The following is an 11,180-nucleotide window of genomic DNA, read 5'->3' as shown; positions in this document are numbered from 1 at the left end:
GAGAGCCAGAGGGAGAAGCAGGCTCCATGCAGGGAGCCTGATGTGGGACTCGATCCCAGGTCTCCAGGATCACGCCCTGACTGAAGGCAGCGCCAAACCGCTGAGCCACCCGGGCTGCCCAACAGTCTTTGTTTTAAAGTCTATTTTGGGGATCCCTGGGTGGCGCAGCGGTTTGGCGCCTGCCTTTGGCCCGGGGCGCGATCCTGGAGACCCGGGATCGAATCCCACGTCCGGCTCCCTGCATGGAGCCTGCTCCTCCCTCTACCTGTGTTTCTGCCTCTCTGTCTCTCTCTGTGTGACTATCATGAATAAATAAATAAAATCTTTTAAAAAAAATAAATAAATAAATAAAATAAAGTCTATTTTGTCTGGTGTAAGTATTGCCACTCCGGCTTTCTTTTGACATCCATTTGCACGATAAATGTTTCTCTATCCTCTCCCTTTCAGTCTGCCAGTGTCTTTAGGTCTTGAAATGAGTCTCTTGTGGACAGCAGATTGATGAGTCGTGTTCTTTAACCACTTTGCCACCCTATGTCTTTTGATTGTGGCATTTAGTCCATTTGCCCTCAAATAATTATTGATAGAAATGTATTTTTTTGCCATTTTGTTGCTTGTTTTGTGATTGTTTTAGTAGCTTTTCTCTGATCCTTTCTTCTCTTTTTCTTTATCATCATTTGCTGGTTTTCTTTATTGATATACTTGGATTCCTTTCTCTTTATTCCTTGCATATCTATTAGTGGTTTTTTTATTTGTGGCTACCATTAGGCTTGTATATAACATCTTCTGCACATAGCAATCTATAGTAAGTGGATGGTCACTTAACTTTGGACCCATTCTTTACTCCTCCCCCACTCCATGTATTAGGTATATGGTGTCATATTCTATGTCCTTTTGTTTTGTGAGTCCCTTAATTAATTTATTACAGAAATACTTTTACTGCTTCTGTGTCTCCTACTTTTCATATTCTCACTTATGGTCTTTCCTTTCCACTCAAAGAGTCCCCTTTAATATTTCTTGTTGAGCTATTTTAGTGCTCATGAGATCCTTTAGTTTCTGTTTATCTGAAAAATTCTTGATCTCTCTATTTTCAATGATAGCCTCGTTAGGAAGTGTATTTGTGGCTGCAAATTTTTCCCTTTTAGCACTTTGAATATATTATGCTATTCTCTTCTGGCCTGCAAAGTTTCTGCTGAAAGATCAGCTGATAGCCTTATGGGGTTTCCCTTGTATGTAACTGTCTTCTTTTCTCTTGCAACCTTTAAAAGTCTTTCTTTATCACTATTTTTGTTTTTGTTTTGTTTTGCTATTTACTTACTATGTGTCTTGGTATGGTCCTCTTTGAGTTGAACTTGTTAGGGGATCTCCTGACTCTGGATCTCTGCCCCCGCCCCACCACCACCACCACTTCAGTTTTGGGAAGTATTCAGCTATTATTTCTTCAAACACAATTTCTGCTTCCCTTTCTCTCTCTTCTCCTTCTTGGATCCTTGTAATGCAAATGTTATTATGCTTGCTGGAGTCACTGAATTCCCTAAGTCTATTCTTATTCTACAATATTTGTTTGTCATTCTATTGCTTTCTATTACTCTATCCTCCAGGTCACGAATACAATCCTCAGCTTCCTGTAATCTACCATTTATTCCACCTAGTGTATTTTTAATTTTATTTATTGAGTTCTTCATTTCTGATATGTTATTTTTTATCTCTTTGTTAAGGGTCTTACTGATGTCCTCCACTCTTTTCTCAAGTCCAGTGAGTATCCTTATGATCATTACATTAAATTCTCTATCAGCCATATTACTCATATCCATTTTATCTCAATCTCTTGCTGTGATTTTATCTTGTTCTTTCATCTGGGACATATTTTTCTGTCTCCTCATTTTGTTTGCCTCTCTGTGTCTGTTTCTGTATTTCAGGAAAGTCAGGTATGCCTTATGTGACTCTATAAAGAAGAGGTCTTATGGTGCCCTGCAATACTGTGTTCCCTGTTTACCAGAACCTGGCACTTCAGGAGAGTATCCTATGAGTGTTGCGTCTCAGTCACTTTTTCTTTCAGTGCCATTGTCTACACTGACTTTGCACGTTATGGGCTGTAGCTGCTCTCTGATGTTAGTGGGATCCAAGCAGGCCAGCTTTGAGAAGGTGTACTGGCAGGGAAATTTGGGGGTGGGGTGGCGGTGTTAGCAAAATTTGTGCTGGACCACTAGTCCTAGGCAGGATTCCCTGAAGGGTGGCACAGCTGGGGGCTGGTCGCTGAGGTGTCTGGGGACCACACCTAAACATAACATGCACAGCATGGCGGTGGCTATGCACTTAGTAGTGGGGCAGGGTGCATGTGGCTTTAACATAGTTTGCCCTGAGCCCAGAGCCAGCAACTAGCACACTTGGAGTGAGCAAATCCTCAGGAGAATCTTTGGGCAATGCACATTGCTAGCAGGTTAGGTAACAAGTATCTGTAGAGCCCCACCTCCTACAGGTGTGTCTGTGCTTATGCTGGGAGAGGTGGGAAGAAAAATGGTGCCTGCTGGCTCCCTTGTTTTCAGAGAAGGGATTTGAAACTAAACTGGGAAATCCGTATGAACAGATCTGTCTCATGTTTGCCCCTGGCATTGTGTTAACTGCTATTTGTAAGTTGCCTTTCTATGCAGGCTGCTGTCTCTTTAAGGGTAGCAACCAAGTTATCCCTTGCCCTCCCTGGTCGCCCAGTGCTGAGTCAGATGACCTTTAAAGCTCCAGGTCTGAAGTCCCACTGGTTATACAAACTCACAGAATTCAGCCCCTCTGGTTTTCAGAACCAAATATTATGGAGATTAGTCTTCCTTACATGGGCTTCCCAGCGTGAGGGCCCATTCCTTTGGCCTCTATAGAGAGCTCCCTCTATCCCTCTGCCTTTCTGCCCCCCTCACCTTTCAGATGCAGCTTCCTCTCTATATTTGGTTGTGGAGTTTGTTCTGCCAGTGTTCAGACCACTCTCCAGTTTATTGACTTGGATGTGGATGATACCTAGTTATAAGGGTGGGATGGATGAGCTTAGGGCTCTCCTACTCTGCCATCTTCCCAAACTTCTACCACACCGTCTTTATCCATTCATCTCTCAGTGGGCACTTGGCCTGCTTCCAAAGTTTAACTTTTGTAAATAATGCCGCAATACACATAGGGCTGCATGTATCCCTTTGCATTAGTGTTTTTGTGTCTTGGGGGTAAATATCCTGCAATGCATGTAAATGCTTCTTTATTCTCAGTGCTCCCACTTAGACAAGTAAAGAGCTGAAGGTCTTGAATATAAGTAAAAATGTAGAGCGCTCAGCATATGTTTGGAAACCACCTGGTTCCTTGCCTAATGTAAGACCTCATTCCCTGCTGTCACCTTCTGTCAGCCCAAGGATTTCAGGAATGCTAGAGGTGTACTCATGCATACTTGTGATGATCAGGTTCCTTTCTCAGGCTTGGGGATTGCAGAGGCCAGGCCCTCCTCTATGGATGGCCAGTCACCACTGCTGAAGTTCTGGAAGTCTCGTGATGCCAGAGGGCCTTCTTAGCCCACAGCCACAAAGTGCCCCAAGCATAATGGAGAACACTCCCTCTTCCTCCTCCTCTGTTTCACTGGAATCCCAGAGATGTCCAAGTTTCATGTGGTAAAACTCTTTCCTTTTTTACCATCCATGCCACCCTTGGCATGAAACTCAGAACTTTATCCACCGGGGCTAAACCAGGACAGACGAAAATAAAGGATAATTTTCTTTGCACTGGGCCAAAGTCTTCCAGTCAAGTTTCTCACCTCTCAGACAAACGTCTCCATAAGGGGCTCCTGACAGGCATGGCCCACCAGAGAATCAGACCGCTGACTTGACTGTGCTCCAGGGATGAATGCAGCTCAGACATAAGCTGAGACCCCTCTACCCAGTGCTTACCTCCCACACTTGCCCATCCCCCAGCATGATAGCCACACAGAAATTAAAGCTACAGTAATGAGGACCCATTGAGCCCCAAAAGAAGCAGGCATTGCTCAAAGGTCTAGCTCCCAGAGTAGCACCTTACCTTAAGAAGACAATGTTGCTCTCAGACTAAAAGAGTGATGTCAGCATGAGAATATGTTTTAAAAACAAGGCAAAGAGAGTACCCAAAGAAGCAGATTTGAAACAGAAAATGCCAGACTCCGTGCTTTGTACCATTTCCCAGAATAGCCTCAGGAAAGGAGAAAGACATTTAAACCCTCTTCCCCTTGTAATAGGGCCACCAGCCTCATTTGGATCTACAGGCACTTTCCACTGGAGTGATTTGAGCCACCAGCACCAGAAGCCCTCCCAAAACCCACAGGGCCTCTTCAGGAACAACTGACACCCACCTCACTGACCTACTAGAGACCCTCACCCTAGGGCAGGCCCTGAACCATGCCATTGATCCAAGCACCACTCCACTCCCTTCCTTAAAAACATTTAGCACAGATTATCTTGCAGCTCCAAAGCCCATTTTGAGGACTATGCAAATGCATCGAAAAGCCTTTCAGAGGCTCTTGTAGTCTTAGAAATAGATCCTTCCGTCCTGCATCCAGATCGCAGTTCTGGGGGCCAGACACTCCTATTTATCACGGCCTTCCACTTACACACTGTATCATGGACATACACAATATCATTTCTTTCTACGACTACATGCTACAGTTACCTTTCTCCTTTAATTACTATTGGAGTATTTCCTGGAAAATGCTCAAATGACTTTCTCCCTTAATAGTGCTCACTTTCATATTATTCAAAGTTAAAACCATTCTTCCTTTTCTCTACAAGTGTCAAGACACTTGTGAGGCAGACATAAAGACAAATATATATATATATATATATATATATATATATATATATATATATGAAGAAAAAAGCAGTTCAATGTTTTCTCATGCTTCTCATTTTAGTTGTGCAATGTTTGGGGGGTTTTGCAGTGTTTTATTTCTATAAGTAAACTATTACTCAAATTTTAACTGCATCCTTTCCAGAAATACAACAGAATCCAGTTAGAGACTCTGGGTAGTCTAACTTCCCATTGTATATACCCTGTGGAAGCAAGACAGGCATTCAAAATAGCAGCTCTTAATAAGGGATGTGGGAAAACTACAAAGCTTTTATCTTAGTTTGAGGTCCACCAAAACTCAACGCTGAGACTCAGGTGGGTTTTTTGGGGAAGTGACTCCAGGAAGCAAAATAAAGTAGTGGGCAACATGAGACAGACAAGGCACAAAAGCCAGGAAAAGAAGGTAATTACCACTGTGGGCCGTGGGGCTTCATCCCATGGGGGGCCATTTGGATGATGATGGGAACACATGCCTCAGTTCATCCACCTGCAGGTTGGGGAAGCTGGAGCATTAATCTACCAAATCGTGTCTGCCATTTGTGAGGATTGCTCGAAGCCCTGACTGCACACACTGGAGGGTGCCCTATGGCGGGCAGAGAAGGCAGCCAGATGACCACAATTTGGTTTATGTTAATGAGGTGACTTTTGGAAAGTACCCAAGGATAGGAGGGGAAGCAACCAGGAAACCAGCCTGATTTCTGAAAAGAGGAGAAGGCTGGGAGGTTGAATCAGAGGTTGTGCCAGAGAAGACCTTCGGCAGAGAAGAGTGAGGCAGGCCTTATGGTGGGAAAGTAGTTGCATTCTGGAAGCCTGGTCTAGATGAACTCAGGTGGGCCAGAGGGACATAGGATGATGCCTAAAGAGCACTACCACGACTCTTTAGGGAGGTACAAAAAGCCACCTGAGAATCACATTCATATTATTTTCCTGGATATGGGAGTAAGTATTTTACATAATATCCTAGTCAGCTTGAGCTGCTGTATGCCATAAACTGAGTGGCTTAAACAACAGAGAATTTATTTCTCACAGTTCTGGAGGCCAGGCAGTCCCAGATCAGAGTGCCAGCCAATCTAGTTCCTGGTGAGGACTCTCTTCCTGATTTGTAGATGACTGCCTGCTGACTGTGTCCTCACTTGGCTGAGAGAGTGATCCTCTCCCTCATTTCTTTTAAGAGCACTAAATCCATTCACAAGGGCTCCATTCTCATGACCTGATCACCTCCTAATACTAGCACACTGGGGATTAGGGTTTCCATATATTAATTCTGCAGGGACCCAAACATTCAGTATATAGCACATTAAGATGTCAATCCTTCATACATTTATTCATAAATGCAATGTCATTCCAATAAAAAAAAACCCTAAGCACAAGTTTCTTGGAATTCAACAAAATTATAAAATTAATCTGAAAGGAGAAGTGAGTAATATCAGAGACATTCTGAAGCAAAGAGGACTGTGGGCGATATTAGTCCTACCAGGTGTTGAGGCATAGTATAAAGCTTTTTTACTTGCCTCAAGTATTAGTATCCTCTAGTTTTGATCCTGAGAGGAAAAGCCTCTCCCCAGGTAGCTCCCCCTCCTCTAGTTGTTATCAATTTGCTATGATAATGCTCTGTGCAGATTCTAGGTAAAAAACAAGGTAGCTACACACACGGAGTGGAGTCTGGGGGTGGCAGCTGACTCTCCACCAGTGCAACTTTGTAATTTACAAGAAATATATATTTGGTCTTCATTCACAGTTCTAGGCTCACAGCTCCCCCAAACCCTTAAAATTTTCTGAGAGATAAGAGCAATGGGAACATCTTTTGTTATAATATTTGATGTCCTCAGTTCCTTGTCCTCAGTTCCTGAGATCACTTTAGAGTCATAAAAGTGAAGTGGGTGTCTCATTATTCAGAACCAGCCAGCTGACTACAATTTGGTTTATGTTAATGAGGTGACTTTTGGAAAGTACTTGAGGATGGGAGGGGAAGCAACCATGAAACCAACCTGATTTCTGGGAAGAGAAGAAGACTGGGAGGTTGAATCAATTACCAACAGCCAATGATTTAATCAGTCATTCTTACATAATGAAGCCTCCATAAAAACCCAGGAGGACTGGGTTAGAGTTGAATGAATTGGTGAGTTGGTGAATTTATGGAGATTTGGAGAGAGTGGGGCATAAGAAGCATGGAATCTCCACAACTTTAATGTGGAGATTAATTATTAATTTTTAATTACGTAAATGAAGACCATATATATATTTCTTGTAAATCATAAAGTTGCACTGGTGGAGAGTCAGCTGCCACCCCAGACCTCACTCTGTGTGTGTAGTTACCTTCTTTTTACGTAGAATCTGCACAAAGCATTATCACAGTTTTAATTAATCTATGCATCTGTTCATTTTTTAAAGATTTTGTTTATTTATTTGAGAGAGAGAGAGAGATAGAGGCATGCATAAGCCTGTGATGAGGTAGAGGGAGAGGGAGAAGCAGATTCCCCTCTGAGCAGGGAACCCGTTGAGGGGACTCCATCCCAGGACCCCAGGGTCTCGACCTGAGCCAAAGGCAGATGCTTGACCCACTGAGCCATCCAGGTTCCGCCTATGCATCTCATCCACTCAGCAGTTTCTGAGTTATATCCTTTTATAATAAACTGCAATTTCATAAGTAAAATGTTACTCCTGTAAGTTCCATGAACCACTCTAGCAAATTAACAGAACCCAAGGAAGGGTTATTGGGACCTGTGGTCTATAGTGGTCAGTCGGAACCTGAGGGAACAACTAGACTTGCACCTGGCATCTGAAAGGGGAGGGGGTCGTTCCTGCAGAACTGAGCCATTAACCTGTGGGGTCCAATGTGATCTCCAGGAAGACTGTGCCAAAATGAAGTTGAACTATAGGATACTCCAGTGGTGTTGGACAATTGCTTGGGGGTGGAAGGAAACCTGCCTCCCCTGCCACACACACACACACACACACACACACACACACACACCCCACACTGGAATTAATATTAGAATCATTTTAACCAGTGACGAGAAAGATTACCAATGGGGAAGGAACTGCCAGTAGAAACACAGGAAGGCTCCAGTTTCCAGAACAATAGAACCAGTCAAAAGCCAGGCCTGGGGTGGAAGACAAAGAAAGGCTGACAAAATCAGGCAGTTAGTTCTGTCAAATCAGTGATGCAGAAAAAAGCAAGTGAAGGACCCAAGTGTGGCACAGATTCTAGGTGACACTAAACATTCATTTGGGGAGCTGGGATGGCTAGAGAAGAAGAAGCTAAAATTTTGTTGGAGCCAAAGGGAAATGGGAACCAGAGCGATCAGAGCAAATGGGAGAGGATAACACTCAGGATAATGTTTAACTGATTTTCCTTCTGCGAGGTCCTGGGCTTCTCCTCCCAAGAAATTTACAATCTTGCTAAAAACCAACAGATGAATACAAGGACAGATCAAAACGGGGCTGGATGGTACAAGCTAGTCACTGCTGGATCAGGAGGCAGGCAGTTGAGTTTGGTGGGGAAGATGTAGGAAGGTGTCACAGGGGAGGACCTATCTGAGCTAGAACACCACAGCAGAGGGTGGTGGAGGAATTTGGAGCTGAGTGAACTGCCTGAGCAGAGTTACAGCAGGGCAGTTAAAGATGGGGCAGTGTCCCTGTAAGACCACAGCCCTGGAGGATGCATGTGCCATCAGATTGCAGGCAAGGCCTTTCACAAAGCCTTAACCTCTAGACTCTAGCCTTCAAGGAAACATTAAATGTGTTGAAAGAGGAGCACCTGGTGGTTCAGTGGTTGAACATCTGCCTTTAGCTCAGGTCATTGATCCTGGGGTCCTAGGATCAAGTCCCTCGTCAGGTTCCCTGCAGGCGGCCTGCTTCTCCCTCTGCCTATGTCCTCTGCCTCTCTCTGTGTGTCTCTTATAAATACATAAATAACATATTTAAAAAAAAGTGTTGAAAGAGTGGAGAAACATGAGCCACCCTGTACCATGGCAGAAGCATGATGTTGCTTCTTCAAATTCAGGATCAATCATCTTTAGAGAAAATGCTCCTAGCTCCTAAGAGAAGAAAAGACCCCAGAGGCAGCCTGTCTTCTTCCTCTGCCTTTGGTGACTTCTCATGCAATGCCTCAGATTCTGCAGCTGCCTACCTTATTGGCCATCACTTCCCATTCTATCTTGCCTGCTGCTCTTTTTCCAGTTCAAAGTGTGGCTCAGCAGCAGCATCTGGGAACCCATGAGATATGCAGATCTTTGGCCCCACCCTGTCACAGACCTACTGACCAGAATCTCTAGGGTGGGGCTCAGGGATCCGTATTTTATCCAGTCCTCCAGGTAACTCTTGCTAGCCACTGAGAATGGCTGATGGAAAGCCATAGGCATTCTTCACCATTCAGAGCAGATCCCTCTTCTTTTCTCTGGCTACGCTTTCTCCCTGGATGTTATCATCCAACCCCCTGACTTTGAAAATAGCCTATATACTGATAACTTTTAAATGCACATCATCAGCATCATCCTATCCAAGCCCCAGAATCCTCAAGTTTACCCATCTGGGAGCAACAGAGGCATCTCAGATTCAACACGTCCAAAATGGAAGGAACTTCTCTAAAATCTGTCCCCTCTAACACTTGCTCTTCCTCCATTTTTTTTTTTAACCATTTCAGATAGAAGTACCTCCTCTGCTACCACATTAGACCACCTACCAGGCTGTGTTTCCACTTTTGCCCCCTCAAGCCCCATGCAACATCCAGAGTGATCTTCTCAGAACTTAAATCAAGCCATGTCATTTCTCTCCAAGGGCTTCCTATCACATTTAATTAAAATCTAAACACCTTGCCATAGGCTCTTAGGCCCTATGTGATTTGATCACTTTCTATGTGGCTTCCTATATTCCCTTTGATGTCTGAGGCCAGAGACTGTAACTATATAATTCACACTAAGTGCTCTATAAATTATTTGTTGAATGAAATACTTCTTTTGCATATAAATAAACTTTGACTTCCTTAACTTCTCTATATTTGCTAAGAAGGATCTATGTGACATTGACAAATACCTTCTAGCCAGGACACAGGAGATGGGTGCAAAGGGAGATTCTCAAAGAGTAACTTGACAGTGCTGTGAACTTCAGAATAGCAGGTGCCTAGGAGGCCACAAGAGGACGAACCTTAAACTCCACTCTCCACCATTCCCCACCCTTGTTCACAATGGGGTATGGTAGTTGTCATGATGGGGGAGGCAGTTGTGAATGAGATTGGAATAAGGAATGATGTAGGGCCATTTGCAAATATTCTTCCTGTGGGCTGCCTACCCCTGGTGCCGTTCAGGAGGTCAGTGAAGGCCTCCAAGAATCTATAGGCCAGACCACCAACCCCATGATGGCAGTTTAAAAAAAATGGCCACAAATTCTTTGATACTCCTCTCATTGAGAAGTGGGGTATCCCCTACTCTTGAATCTGGATGGACATATGACTACTTTGGTCAATAGCATACAGTGGAAGTGATGTTATGTGATTTCCAAGATTAGGTGGGAAGCAGCTAGGCAGCTTCCATGTTGTTGCTAGAACTCTCATGTCCTAAGAAGCCATGTAAGAAGTCCTTCTAACTTGAGTCCAGCATGCTGGGAGGAAGCCAGGCCACATGGAGAAGCCACCTGTAGGCATTCCAATAAGCACACCTGATCTTCAAGTCTTCCTTACTCAAGTGCCAGTCATGCAAGTGAAAGAGCCTTCCAGGGATTCCAACCTCCCTCAGACTTAGAGTCTTCCCATCTGAGGCCCCAGACATCATGAGAGAAGTCAAGTCCCCACTGTGCCTGTCTATGTCCCTGGCCTACACATCTATGGGCAAGAAAATGGTGGTGGTTATAAACCACTAAGTTTTATGGGTAGTTGCTACATAGCAATAATAGCCAGATTACACATAAAGCAATCACTTTTGGCTCCCTAATCCCCCCAAGAAATCCTCTGCCTTTGAGCCCTCTTCCTCCAGAGAGAACATTTGGCCAATAGACACGGGATCTTTTTGAGAAAGAAAGAAAAAAAAAAAAAAAAAAAAGCTAAGTTTTAGGATCTTCTAACCAAGCTTTATAGAGTCCCTCCTCAGGAGGAAGCCAGCCCTTTCCCCCATCTGATCTGGTCAACTACTCTTGGCTCCAGCCCAGCTTAAGACTCAGAGATGCCTCACTACCCCCTCCCCCCACCCAGTACACCTGGCAATAAGCCATCTCCAAGGAAAGAAATTAAGGCTCTCAAAGTACTGTCAACCTAATCATTATGTAAGATTGAATGGATAGAAAACAGCCACAGTACTGTTGCCTAACGTTCCTTCCTAACTGGCCAAAATCCAGTTGTCTGTTACTGA

Source organism: Canis lupus, chromosome 26 (genome assembly GCF_048164855.1).
Source record: "Canis lupus baileyi chromosome 26, mCanLup2.hap1, whole genome shotgun sequence".
In the NCBI taxonomy this organism is placed as follows: domain Eukaryota; kingdom Metazoa; phylum Chordata; class Mammalia; order Carnivora; family Canidae; genus Canis; species Canis lupus.
Note: the sequence above shows the minus strand (reverse complement) of the source record.